This window comes from Cervus canadensis, chromosome X, assembly GCF_019320065.1.
Source record: "Cervus canadensis isolate Bull #8, Minnesota chromosome X, ASM1932006v1, whole genome shotgun sequence".
Lineage (NCBI taxonomy): Eukaryota > Metazoa > Chordata > Mammalia > Artiodactyla > Cervidae > Cervus > Cervus canadensis.
In genome coordinates, this window is record NC_057419.1 from 66,734,581 (window position 1) to 66,750,069 (window position 15,489).

At 33.5% G+C, this 15,489-nt stretch overlaps 1 protein-coding gene across 6 annotated transcripts in view; it reads left to right on the plus strand.

Annotated features, from left to right (window-relative positions):
• The window catches only part of DMD (dystrophin), a 2,532,480-nt gene that overhangs the window by 175,405 nt on the left and 2,341,586 nt on the right, over positions 1-15,489 (plus strand). The gene's annotated exons all lie outside the window — the stretch shown is intronic.

Here is a 15,489-nt window from a genome sequence, read left to right on the forward strand (position 1 = left end):
GAGGTATAGTTTATATACAATAGAAGTCACCCTTTTTGAGTGTTCAGTTTGAATGTTAATAATTGTGCGTAAGTATACAACCACCTGGAGAAGAAAATGGCAACCCACTCCAGTATTCTTGCCTGGAGAATCCCATAGACAGAAGCGCCTAGACGGTTACAGTCCATGAGGTCGCAAAGAGTCAGACATGACTGAAGCAACTTGGCATGCATGCGTGCATAAAATCACCAGCACAATTCCAACGTAGAATTTTTTTTTCCTTCCTCCCTTTGATTCCTTCCACCATGCACTGACCCAGGCAATCATTTGTCTTTTTTATGTCACTATAGATTTTCTAAAAATTCTTATAAATGGCATCATACATGTAGCATTATTTTTACTTCTCTCACTAAATCATCCATGTTCTTATATGTGTTAATATGCCATTTCTTTCTGTCACTGTATAATATTCTGTAGTGTGAATGTATCACAGTTCTGTTTACCAGATGATGTAGATTTGGGTTGTTTCCAGTTTTTGGCTCTTTGAATAATGAATGAATAATATGTGTGTATATATTTTCATTTCCTTTAGTTAAATATCTAGGAGTAGAATTTCTAGGTCTATGGTAGGTATTTCAATTACTTTCTAAGGTACTGCCTGACTGATTTTTAAAGTGGCTGACCACTTTACAATCTCACAAGCCTATAAGAGATCTTCACTTTCTTTACATCTTCAGTAGCACTTGGCATCATCAGTAGTTTTAAGTTCAGTCATACTATTGAAAATGTGTAGTGTTATTATAACGTAGACAGTTTATTTCCAAGATGACTAGGGACTTTTGTCTTTCCATGTACTTGTGGTCTGTTTGCATACATGTTCTTAAGTGTCTATTTAAAACCTTTGACCACTTTAAAATTTAACTATTTGTCATCTTATTGAGTTGTGGCAATGAAGCATTACCTGGATAAACCAGGTTTAGACGTGATGTATTATTTTTACAGATTGTTGGATTTAATCTGCTAAAATTTTATTGAGATATTTTTTCATCTATGTTCATTAGGGCTATACATTTATATTTTTCATGAGCTATGTCTTTGTCTATTCTTGGTATCAGAAAATTTTGGCTTGATAAAATCAGTTTGGAAATCTTTATTCCTCCTTTAGTACTAGACAGAGTTTGTTTAACATAGGTATTTTTCTTCCTTAAATGTGCTATGGAAATAAGCTGACAATTCATGTGAGTCCAGAGGTTTCTTGGTTGTTGATTGGTTTGTTTTTAGGGAAATTGCAATGCCAGTATTCTGCATAAGGTGAATTGTTTTTTGTATATTTTTGAATCATTTGGTCATTTGTATATGTCGGGGGGAGATGAGCGGTGTTTTTCAGATAGCTCAGTGGTAAAGAATCTCTGCCAAACTGGAGATGTGGGTTTAATCCCTGGGTGGGGAAGATTCCCTGGAGAATGGTATGCAACCCACTCCAGTATTCTTGCCTGGGAAATCCCGTGGACAGAGGAGACTGGCAGGCTACAGTCCATGGGGTCTTAAAAGAGTTGGACATGACTTAGTGACAAAACAACAAACTTCAAAGAATTGTTCATTTCATCCAGGTTGTCATATATATGTGTATAATGTCATTCATTACATTCTGCTATTATCTGTTTAATTTCTATAGTATCTGCAATGATGTACTATTTTTAATCCCTGATATCATTATTTTCTGTTATGTCTTTCTTTGATTAGTTATTTCTAGGTATAAGTTTATACATTTTCAAAGCATCAGTTTTTGGTTTTACTTACTTTCTTTGTTTTTCTCTTTCAATTGTATTGATTTCTGCTCTTCATTTTACTAGGGCCTTCTATTGACTTTCAAGTTTTTTTTTCTTTTCCTTATTTCTTAAACTCAAATAATTGATTTTAAATTCTCTTATTTTCTAACATTAATATTTAAAGGTATAAAGTTCCCTTTAAATACTGCTTAAGCTGAATCTCCTACATTTTATGTGTTTTATTATCATTTAATTCAATATATTTTCTCATTTCCTATTTGATTACTTTTCTGACCTCTCATTTAGAAATGTATTATTTCTAAATATTTCTAGTTCTTATTTATCCTGATCTTTAATTTATTGTGTGCCAAGAGAATACACTCTGGATTATCTCATTCTTCAAAAAGTAAAAATATTTTGGGACTTGATTTCTAGCTTAGCATATTGTCTGTCACAGTAACATGTCATGTATTCATGAAAATAATTTGTATTCTGATGTTATTGTGTTTGAAAATGATAAATACCAATCAAGTCAAATTGGTAAATAGTTTTTTGTTTTCTATGATTTGTACTTGCATGATTCTTGTAAAATTATTTTAAAGAGTTTTAGACATATTTGCAACAAAATTGTATATATTTAAGGTGTGTACTATGATGCTTTGATAAATATATATATATTGTGAAATGATTGCCACAATCTAACTAATATACCCATCATCCTCCAAGGTTACCTTTTTCATGTGTCTGGTAAGGACTCTTGAGATCTACTCTCTAAGGAAATTTCAAGCATATGATACATTATTATTATTTATAATCAACATGTTGTATGTTAGTTTTATTAATCTTATAACTGAAAAGTTTTACCCTGTGATCAATACCTTTCCCTTTATTCTATCCTCCAACCTCTGATATCTACCATTCTACTCTCTGTTGCTATGTGTACAACTTTATTTATTTATTTTCCACATATAATATATGTGATATATATCTGGTTTATTTCACTTTGCATAGTTCTATCAACTGCTGAGAGAAGGATGTTAAAATCTCCATTTCTGATTTGGAATTAAGAATTTATTCCTTTAATTATGTCAATCTATGGTTCTTATATTTTGAAACTCAGTTATTAGATGCATGAACATTTATGTTTTACCATATAATTGATGCTTGGTCATTATGAGTATTCCTCATTATCTCTGGTAGTGTTTTATATCTTAACATTTATTTTAATCTGCTATTAATATAGATGCTGAAGTCTTTTCTTATGCACTATTTTTGTGGTATGTATTTTTTGCATCCATTTACTTTCTACCTATTTGTAACTTTAATGTACATCTCTTATAGACAGCATGTTAGGTCTCATTTTTTAATCCATTCTTAAAATCTCTGCCTTTCTGTTAGAACCTAGTAACATTAAGTGTAATTATTATTATTTTTTAAGTATAATTATTTATGTGGTTTGGTGTCTACTATTTCATTATTTGTTCTCTCTGTTTTTCCATTCCTACTTTCCTTCCCCCGTTTAGGGGGCTTCTTTTAAATATGTTTAGTATTTTAATATTCCTACTGGCTTTTCTAGCATGTCTTTGCAGTTTTTAGTGGTGGTTCTGAGAAGTAAAATAAATACCTTTTACTTTTTTACTGTCCAGTTATGTCAAATAATTGACCACCTTACATAAATTGTATAATCTTTGAAACTCTATAGGTCTGTATATCCCTCAACCTTTTTGCCAGAATTGACAAACAATGACCCATAGTTCAACTGTTTTATAAGTTAAATTTTATTGAAACACAGCCATAACTGTCCACTTATATATTATCTGTGGCTGCTTTTGTGCTACAGTGACAGAGTTGAATAGTTGCAATAGAGCCCTTAGTGTTTGCAAAACCTAAATTTGATCCTTTATGGTTATTGTATATTTTATTTTTATATATTACAAACCCTGCAAAATAATGCCATAATGTTTGCTTTAATCAGTTATGCATGTAATATTTAAACTGAGAGAAAAAAGAAAATGATCATTTGCATGCCTTCAGATAGTTATGATTTCTGATGCTTTTCATTTCTGTTTGAGAATCTGAGTTTCCATCTGTTATTGCTCCAGTTCCACCTGTAAAAATTTCTTTAGCTTTGCTTATCTTATAGATAAGCAGACAACAAATTATTTTATTGATTTACTAGTTCACTTCCTTACTTATTTGATTAATATGAAAGTGTCTTTATTTTGCTGTGACTCTTGAAGGATGTTTTATAGAATATTCTGTGTATAGAATTCTGGGTGGACAGTTTTACTTGTTTTAGCACTTTAGCAGTGTCATTTGCCCTCTCGTCTGCCTTGTGTAGTGACTAGTGAAAAAGTCAATTCTTAATTGAATTTTTGTTGCCTGTAAGTAATATGTTTTCTCTTCCTACATTCAAGATTTGTCATTCTATCTACCTTTCAACAGTTTTATGTTATTCTTTTCATGTTCTGTTTACAGTTTTCTCTGTTTAATCAAACTTGAGAAAATTTTGGACTTTATTTTCTGTGTTCTTTTTCCTTCTACTTCTTGGATCCAAATGACATATAGGACAGACTTTAATATTACCTAAGAGATCGTTGAGGCTCTTTTGTTTTATTTTCAGTCTTTTTATGCCTGTTTTTTAATACAATTAGATTATTTTTGTTGATATTTCTTCATGTTCACTTAGTCTTTCCTCTGTCATTTCCATTTGTTCAGTAAATCAATCAAGTTGTTTACATTTTTACTTCAGAATTTTTAGTTCTGAATTTCCACTTTATTAATTTTCTGATGGCATTCTTCTTTCAATTCATTGTGAGCATACTGTGCTTTATTTACCTCGTTTGCTACTTTAAAAATCTGAGTCACCTTAGAGTTGATCTTTAATTGGATTATTACTCTTTGTGCATTTCCCTAGCTGCCTATTATTTCTGCCTAATTTTGTATCTTGGATATATGAATATTAATTTTTAGAGATTTTGGATTCTATTTTTATCATGAGTGGTCTTCAATGATAGCTCAGTTGGTAAAGAATTCGCCTGCAATGCAGGAGACCCCGGTTTGATTCCTGGGTCAGAAAGTTCCTCTGGAGAGAAATAGGCTACCCACTCCAGTATTCTGGCCTAGAGATTTCCATGGACTGTATAGTCCATGGGGTCACAAAGAGTCAGACACGACTGAGTGACTTTCAGTTCTTTATCATGAGTGGTGCTTTTTATTTTTTTTTAAATGTTTTTATGTTAATTGGACTTAAATTGAAAGCTTTGGTTTTTGAGTGGCAGCTCTGGCCTCAGTTCAGATCTTTTTCTTTAAGTAAGTTGTTCTATTCTTTTTTTTTTTTTTTCATTTATTTTTATTAGTGGAGTTGTTCTTTTCTGTGCATGCCTATGTAATGGGTTAGGCAGAAATGTGGGTAGAAAGTCCCATTCTGGATTCCCTCACACTGTTCTTCAACATTTTCACCATCTTCAGTTGTTTTGGCTCTCCAGGGTGGAAATCCTATAGTTTTTCCAGTACCTTGTCACCTCATTCACTGAATGACTGTGCCTGACTCCAGGCTAACATTTATACAAATGAAGTTCACTCCATATACCCACCTACCCCTTTGTTTTTTTTTTGTTTGTTTGTTTGTTTTTCATTTATTTTTATTAGTTGGGAAAAAAAGCCACAGTCATCAAGACAGTATGGTACTGGCACAAAGACAGAAATATAGATCAATGGAACAGAATAGAAAGCCCAGAGATAAATCCACGAACCTATGGACACCTTATCTTTGACAAAGGAGGCAAGGATATATACCTACCCCCTTTGAACCTGTACTCACTATTATATTCTGAAAACTTCTGTTATCTTGCCATTGCTTACATTTGGGAAAATGTCCAGTTTTTTTATTTGTTTTCTGCAAGAAAGCTATTCTGCTCGTCTTACTCTCTTATTACTAGTGAGAACCTCAAATTTCAACAAGGGCTTCCCAGGTGACCCAGTGGTAAAGAATCCACCTGCCAAGCAGGAAATATAGATTTGATCACTAGAATTGGAAGATCCTCTTGAGAAGGAAATAGCAACTCCAATATTCTTGCCTGGGAAATCCCATGGACAGAGGAGCCTGGCAGACAACAGTACATGGGGTCGCCAAAGAGTCAGCCACGACTTAGTGACTAAGCAACAAACAGTAAGTTTCAGTAAATTTGTTTTTTAAAGTTACAGTTGTTTCAGAGCTGACATTTCTACAATTATGTTTTTGTGACAATTTCTATTCTCTGTAAGTTCATTTGACTTCTTAGGTAGGATTTGCCTGTCACTGATGTATTACAATGATGAGTTTTATATTTTCTTCTCTCGCAATTTCTTTTGTAATTTGTCTGTTTTCTATGATGAAAATATTTTTATGGAACTGAGATTTAGGAAACTCAAAACTGACAGATCTCACAGTAAATATATGTTGCGGTGATAAATCATGTAGATATTTGTGAGACTATGAATTTAAATTAACATGAAGACTTAATTGTTATAATTAGAGCAATGAAAATGGAATTTATTTCTATATCACTAGGCTTGATTTGTCACATTGTTTTTATACCCAGTCAAATGAAAATAATGTTGGCTTTTAGGTAAATATTTTAAATAAATACTTCTATCATTATGAATTACTTGTGTCTTGGGATAAGTTCTCTCAATAGTAGGTATCATCTTGACTGATAGAGACCGCATACAATATCTTTGTGGGGAGGCTCAGCATCATTTAGACACACACATATTTTTCCTTGACATGTGTTAGGAACTGATAAACACTTCTCTGCACAAACATCACTTTTACTTCTTTTCAGTACTTATAAAAAGCTAGTGGATCATTAGAGTAATCCCCTGAGTGAGTTTAAAAAGTTATTTCAGAAACAGAGAAAAGAGACATCAGTGCAGCAGAGATTTATTTTTAACACTCTGACTTCAAGGTCAGAATCAATTTTTCTTTTGTACATAATGGTGATAGGAGGGTGAAGGCTAAGAATCAAAATCTATAAGCTTTTTTCTAGCTATAATTTATAAAACATGAGTATTTTTAAGAGAAACTTGTGTGAAAAGAGAGAATTGATTTCTATCTGAGAAAATTCGAGTGTTGTATGAGGTGTCATAAAGCTACATATCATGTAACTTAGTGGTCATTCTTTCAGTTTCCTCATTATACATTTGATTAACTTGAGGTGTGTGCAATTTTCAAAATTTTGAAAAGTCATAATTGTCACTCAACTTTTAAATATTTGTAACTATGGAATTCTTGTTATTTCAAAATCATTTATTTATTTTCTAACTTTTTATTTTGTAGTGGGATATAGCCAGTTAACAATGTCATGATAGTTTCAGGTAACAGTGATGGGCCTCAGTATTACATATACATGTATCCAATCTCCCTCAAACTTCCCTCCCATCTAGGCTGCCACATAACATTGAACTGGGTTCTCTGTTGTATACAGTAGGTCCTTGTTGGTTATCCATTTTAAATATAGCAATGTGTACATGTCCATCCCGAACTCCTTAACTACCCCTTCCCCTCGGCAACCATGAGCTCATTTGCTAAGACTATGAGTCTGTTCCTGTTTTGTAACTAAATTCATTTGTATCATTTCCTTTTTGATTTCACATACAAGGGATTTCATATAATATTTCTTCTTCTGTGTTTTGATCATGAGATGCTCAGGTAGTAAAAGTTCATAGAAACAGTTTGTGACTCTAGTTCCAATTATTGCAAATTTTTTTTTTTAATCTTGGAACCTAATCTCATAACTAACATTTAAAATAAAAATTATTTTGGTATATCAACAGAAGTAAATACCCTTACATAAACAAGAAAAGTTATTTGAGAGAAGGGAGAGAAATATGAAGATTATCAGAAAGTGTTGCTTTACTGGAAATAGGCCATCATCTTAAATCTTTTTGTTTATTAATCTCACTTTGAATATTTTGAGGCCTTGGAAAACATAGCACTTTTGAAGTGTATTATTATTTCTAGTTTGTGGGCATTTATTTACACGGTTACACATAAGCTGAGGGTTATGACTCAATTGGAAATTCAATTCCTTGTCTAGATTTAGATATGGAATTGGAGAATAGGGAGAAACTTTAAAGTTCCTCAAGGAAGGCTCTGTATGTTACAGATCTACAGAGGGGAGAGGTGAAATGCCCAGATTTACTTAATTAGTTATTTGAGAGCAAGTGACTACAATTCTGGTGTCTTGAATTCTATGATATTGTACATTTGATGATATTATACTACCTAAACATGATGGGGAATACATACAATTTCAAAAAGATACATTTCTCCCTGATGCTACCACAACACCCATCCTGTGTTGTAATCCCCACTCCATTACACTTTGTGGCTTTTATGGATATAAATGTATAAAGACTGTGATTGATTGATGCTTTTCAAATTTTAACACATGTATTAGTTTATAGTTGGTGTACAATCAGCTGTTCATATTTAAATAGCATATTTTGATAAGTTTTAACAAATAGGTATTTCTCTGAAGCTCTCATTACAGTCACAATCATAAAAACACACATCACTTTAAAAAATTTTCTTCTGCCCCTTTATTCTCCCTTCCAACCCCTGCTTCATTTCACTCTCATTTCAGGTTGCTACTGATCTGTTTTCTGTCAACATACATTTGCATCTTCTAGAATTTTATTTTAATAGAACCATACAATATGTACTCTTATTAACTGGCTTCTTTCACTCAGCATAATTATTTTGAAATCCCTCAATGGTGTTGCCTATATAAATAATTAATTGCTTTCTATTGTTATTGTTGCTGCTGTATCATTATATAGATATATCAAAATTATTTTATCCATTTGCTTGTTGATGGACACATTTGGATTTTGGATTGAGATGGGCTTTTATCCCACTTCTAAATGAAGCTGCTATGAACATTTATGTTCATGTGTTTTTGTAGACATATGAGTTTACTACACTTGGATAAATAAGTAGGAAAGAACTGCTAGTAAGTGTACGTGCTTGGACCTTCTTTTAAAAATGATTGTAAAAAATAGATACAAAAAATAAAAATGATTGTACCATTTTGGATTTTGAGTTCTAGTGATTCCACATTTTTGCCAACACTTGATAGAGGTTGTCATTTTATTTGTTTTTTAATTTTTAGTTTTCCCATCCTTTGGTATGTCATACTATATCAGTGTGATTTTAATTTTCATTGTAGATTGTCATTTTGTTTGCTTATTTGCCATTCGCATGTGTTAGCAAAGACCAACATTTTTATTGTATGAATTTCCTCTTTTTTCTGTTATACATTTCCTTGATTTCTATGGTGGTGTTATTATTATTTCCATTTTTCTGTGTGGCTTGCTCTTTTGTTTCTAAGATAAAAACTGAAGATGTTGTTTGACACATTGCTTCATTGATACTGTAGGCATTTTATGCAAAAAATAATCCCTCTAATAATTTTCTTAGCTGCATCCCACAGAATTGGATGTTTTGATTTTCATACAATTAAAATGATCTTAATTTCTTTCTGATCTCTTCTTTGTTGCATAGATTATTTTAAAATAATACGTGGATACCTTTCTAGAGTTGACTTCTAATTGGATTCCATTGTGGACACAAAACATACTTAATATGACTTGAATTCTTCCAAATTTGGTAATACTATTTTTGGGGCTTCCCCATTGGCTCAGTCAGTAAAGAATCCGCCTGCAACGCTGGAGACCTGGGTTCGAACCCTGGGTTGGGAAGATCCCCTGGAGGAAGGCATGGCAGCCCACTCCAGTATTCTTGCCTGGAGAATCCCCATGGACAGAGGAGCCTGGCGGGCTGTAGTACATGGGGTTGTAACGAATCATATATGACTGAGTGACTAAGCAGAGCACATGTTTTGGCCCACAATGAGTTTTATTTCAGTGTATCATCTTTGTTCAATTGAAAAAAAAGCACATTACTCTGTCACGACATGGAATGTTCCACAAATATCACTTAGGCCAATTTAGTTATTGTGTTCATCAAAACTTTTATATTATTTCTGATTTCCTGTATACATGTTCTGTGAAGCAAAGTAAGATAGTGTTGAAATCTCTATCTATAGTTATGGATTTGTCTGTTTCTCCTTGCAATTCAAATGCTTTTTTATCACTTATTTTGAAAGTCTGTTAAAATTTCATAAATGACTGTGGTTATTAAGAGTTTTTGCTGAATTGGCTCATATAGCATTGAGAAATGACCCTTTTGCATCCCTAGTAATATTCTTTGCTATAAATTTATTTTGTCTGGTATTAATATAGGTTTTCCAGTTTTTCTATAATTAGTGTTGGCATGTTGCATCATTTCTATCCTTTTAACCTAGTTTTGTTGTTATATTCAAAATGTATTTCTTTTTGGCTGAATATAGTTAGGTCTTATTATTTTATCCAATTTGATATTCTCTTGTTTTCATGTATTGCTACCAGTTACTAAATTGTCTAAACACAAAGACGAAATGTGAATTGTTATTCACATAATATAAATGATTAAGAAAAAGTATAGAACAGTGATTCTAAGCTAATATTTTAGAGGGACTGGTACAATAAATGTTAAGAATAATTTTTTTTAATGAAGATGATAAGTGTTGAGCTAGAACAGGCTTTTTCATAGATAAGGATTGACCCCATTTCCTGTATCTAAATGTATTTTAAGGATAGAGCCTATGTTTATAAAAGTGAGGGAAAGAGATCACTAATGCTTTGAAAAAAAGTTAGATAGTTTTTCAGTATTCAAAGTAACATAGAGTGAGACTAAAAAAAAACACTAGAAACAAAGTGGAAGTAGCTGTGAGAATATCTTCACTAATCTCACATTATTTATGTATTTACCTAGAGTCATGAAGAGTATGGAATTATCTGGGTAGAAATTACTGATACTTTTAGTATCTGTTATTTGTTTTCTGTGCAAATTACCCTTACTTTCATAATATGAGCATGAATGTGCATTACACTTGACACATTTGTTAGCATATTGGAATGAGGGAAGAGTTGTATCCACAATTGATTATAATGGTAACATTTAGAAACAGATGGGAATATAGCATTAGATTCGGTTGGACTGACGGGTGAAACAAGCTTTCTCAGAAACCTCTAGATGGCTGAGAATTTTGTACAGTACACATGTAAGAATTGCATATTCAATAATAACATCAATGATAGTAATTTTCATTATTACCATTTTACAAATGAAATGAAAAAAAAATCAGTGACCTTCATATACTGAGTTAATCCAGCTTGTCTTTAAAACATTCTTATGTTGACAGCCATTGAATTACGCTTTTCTTTCTCAATTTGAATAGGTTCTTCACAGTGGTAGCGAAAGAGAATTTTAAAAACTGTCATATTCCTAGGTAATTCATAATAATTATATTTTGGCATCTCTTGAGTCACACAATTTGATTATATTTAACCCACACTTTAATTTCCACTATTTACCCGTATGCATATATAGCTAACTTGGCACAGATATCTCAAAGCATATTTTTTTCTTGTTAGTAAAACTACATAGTGAAAGAAACAAGGAAACATAAACTGAAACTGTGCTGCAAATAATAATATAAAATCTACACTTTTAAAAAAAAGGTAGATATGTCACTCCCTGGTTTTCTAGCAAACTCACTAATAGCATAGCAGCCAGCTCTTGATTTACTTCAAAGGAGAAATGTGATGTCAGAAAAAAACCAAAATATACTCTACATATGAGAAATTCCCTTGTAGAAAGTATATGCATAGACTTTTAAATAATTTCAATGATTATTGTTTCAAATTAACAAAGAGCATTTTGATTCTCTCCTGTCTGATTTAAGTTGATATCTGCAGGAATTTGAGAATGTTGAAAAGGTAAAGTTGAATATATTAGTTACTTTTGAGAAGATGGAGTTCATTCACATTTAATAGGCAATTAAAATTTATGTTTTCCCTTTTAAAGTGGTGGGCAGATACATATAGGAAATTCTGTTTGCAGGCTTCTTTGAAAGCTACAAGATAGAATAAGGAAGAAGGAAATGCATGAGATTCATATCAAGAATTTTTTTCCTGAGGGAGGACCGTCACTATGCCCTTTGTTGTAATGGATGAGATAAATGGATAGAGAATAAAGAATGATAACTATTCTGAAGATTCTGGCACTTCATATGATTGATCCCATAGGTAATCCAGAGAATGTTGTTTAAAATAAGATTGCAAATATCTTTGGTTTGACTTTCTTCATCCTAGAAAAGATGCTTAAAGAAACCTAGTGATGATATGAAATTTCCAAAAGTTGTGAACATAGCTATTTTTAAAAATTTATTTATGCACGCAAAATCATTGTTTGATTTTCCTTTGTTCATAAAGATTCACAGCCTTGACTCATACGACAGTGACAGTAGACAATAGAAAAAGTAAAAGTAAATCTGATAATATGCTCTGATTATCTATCGCTAGATGAGAAACCACCCAAAAATCACTTGCTTGAAACAATGAGATGATACTATCCCTAATAGTTCTGTGTTTTGACTAGGCTCACCTAGGCAGTTCCCACTAGAGTAACGTGTGCAGTTGCAGTCAGTAATGGCTGATTACAGTTGCTGGTATGGCAATAAAAAGAGCTCAGAGAACACCTTCCCCTGGACAGAAAGCTATTAAACTTGTAACAATCAACAAAGTCAATCATTCAAAGTCTCTGAAGATTCATTAAAGGGCTAACAACAAATTGAGAAAAATTTATTAAACAAAGTCCTTGGAGGCAGGATAAGAACAACAGGAAGTCCTGGTTTTAGTTATTAGTTAAATGCAGTTAGTGACTGCAGTTACATCCCCATAGTTCTGCCTCACAGAATTGCTGTTCCAGTAAGTTTGATTGCCTAGTGGCAGTTCTGATCTCCCTCAGAATCCTGGGGAAAGAGCTTTTTGGAATGACTTTGTTGTTTGGATGCTAAGTCGTGTCTAACTGTTTTGTGACTCCATGGACTGTAGCCTACCAGGCTCCTCTGTCCACTGGATTTCCCAGGCAAGGATACTGGGGTGGGTTGCAATTTCCTTCTCCAGGGGATCTTCCTGACCCAGGGATCCAACCTGCGACTCCTGCATTGGCAGGCACATTCTATACCACTGAGACACCTGGGAAGCCCTTGAAGTGATTTTGGTAGCCAGCAAACATTGGCAGATATCATTTGCACTTCTCTGTACTATGGAAAGTTTATATCATGTGGCTGGCAGTAGCTGTGTGGCTTCCAGTTCCCTACTTGCCACTGTTGCTAGGTAGAATGAACCTAGGGAGGAAGCAGATAAAGTGAGAAGATCCATTTCCCACACAGTTCTCTGTGTTTGGGAAAAAAAGCTGCTGCAGAGGGCTTGGTAGGTCTGTGGCAGCTTCCATCCCCTCCAGCTTCCTGTAATTAAAGAATGATTTCAAGTAAATTTAGCAGCTGGCCAACTTTGGCAGATTCCGTCATCTGTGATTCTGGAGTGCAGAAGTTTCACATTGTGTGATGGCAACAACTGGAGAGCAACACCAATCGTCCAACTCCCTGTTTGCATGCACACGTACCCATATGCTTCACACACAGGTATGTGCACACATTCACAAAGCTCCTGGTACATAGCACAAAAATTTGCCTGGAGAGTGCTGCTGCTAAGTCACTTCAGTCACGTCCGACTCTGTGTGACCCCATAGACGGCAGCCCACCAGGCTCCCCCGTCCCTGGGATTCTCCAGGCAAGAACACTGGAGTGGGTTGCCATTTCCTTCTCCAATGCATGAAAGTGAAGTCGTTCAGTCATGTCCGACTCTTAGTGACCCCATGGGCTGCAGCCTACCAGGCTCCTCCGTCCATGGGATTTTCCAGGCAAGAGTACTGGAGTGAGTTGCCATTCCCTTCTCCGGGAGAGTGTTGAGCAAGCTTCAAAGATGGGCAACACCCTGCCCCTGTAAAGGAGTCGGGATTCAGTGTGGAACAATGCATGCCTGAGGACATTTTTGCAAACAGTAGAGCAATCAGCTGGCAATTAGTGGGGACTAGTATCTCAGTAGGATAACCAGCCAGGAGCTTAATTTGCTGATAAAGGAAAAAGGGACTCTAAGAGAGCAGAGGTAAAACCTGACTGGTCTTTGATTATCAGGAAGACAGTGTACATGTTGCAGTGTGACCCTCTGAGAAAAATATCAATAGTACACACTACAAGAGAAATAGACTTTGTTGCACTAGTGCAAACACTCTGTGAGGTTGGAGTTATCCTGATACCAAAATCCAACAGAGGAATCACTAAACAAGAAACCTATAGGCCATGTAGACATAAAACTCATAAACAACAGAATACTAACAAACTAACCCCAATGATGCAATGATGCTTGAAAAATAACCCAAAACATCTGTGTGTTTATATATATATATATATTTATATATATGAATATGTATATATATATATGATTAAGTAGGATTTATCCCAGGAATCCAACTGTTTTAAAACCCACAAGTCAATGAGTACAATACATTACATCAGTAGAAGAGAGGATAAAGAACACATGATTTTCTCAGTAGACACAGAAAAGGCTTTGATAAAACTCAATGCCATTTCATAATAAAAAGCTTGGAATAGAGCAGAAATTCCTCCAAATGATAAAGGACATTTAAGAAATAAGCATACCTAACAGCATACTTAATGATGAAAGACTGAATCCTCCAACATTATCATCAGCAAATAGAAGGAGCATAAGCAGATGTCACTTATGCTACTTCTCCTTAACTTTGTGCTAGACATTCTAGCCAAACAACAAACAAACAGACAACAAACAAAAACAGGTATCAAGGTTGGAAAAAAAAAACTAAGACTATTTGCAGATGACATATTGCATATACAAAAATCCAAAGAATACACTGAAAACCTGTTAAAAAGAATGACTTCATAGTTGCAGGTCAAAAAATAAATGTACAAAAATTTGTACTTCTATAAACTAACAGTGAACAAATTGAAATTATGGACAACAATTCTATTTACATTATTTTCAAAAAGAATATAATATTTAAGAATAGGTTTAACCATTAGTGGAAGATTTGTACACTAAATACTATAAACCATTGCAGAGAAAAATTAAAGATCTAATTAAATGGAAAGGCATCTCACATTCTTGTATTGGAAGACTTACTATTGTGATGATGGAAATATCCCCCAAAGCAATCTATACATTCAATGCAATCATTATCAAAATCTCAACTTCACTTTTTTTTTTAGAAAGTGATAAGCTAAAAAAAAAAGAAAAAAAGAAAGTGATAAGCTTATCCTAAAACTAATGTGAGATTGTGTGGGATAGACAGTAATGGAAAAACATCTTCACAAAAGAACAAATTTTGAGGACTCACTTGTGCCAGTTTCAAAACTTAACCATAAAGCCATAATATGCCCTTGGAACTGAATCGAAGAGTCCAAAATGAGACCTAATGCTTTGGTCAATTAATTGTGACAAAGGTGCCAAGACAATCCAATAGGGAGATGATTTTTTTTTCAATTAATACTGCTGGGACTCCCACCTACAAAATAATGAATTTTGAACTCTACTTCACAATGTTTGCAAATAATTAATTCTAAAAAGACCATAGAATGAGATATAAGAGCTAAAACTGAAAAATACATGCAAGGGAACTTAACAATGAATCTTCATGGGCTTGTGTTAGGAAATGCTTACTTAGATAGGATACAGAATGTAAAAACTACTAAAGAGAGAAGTGGTAAAAAGG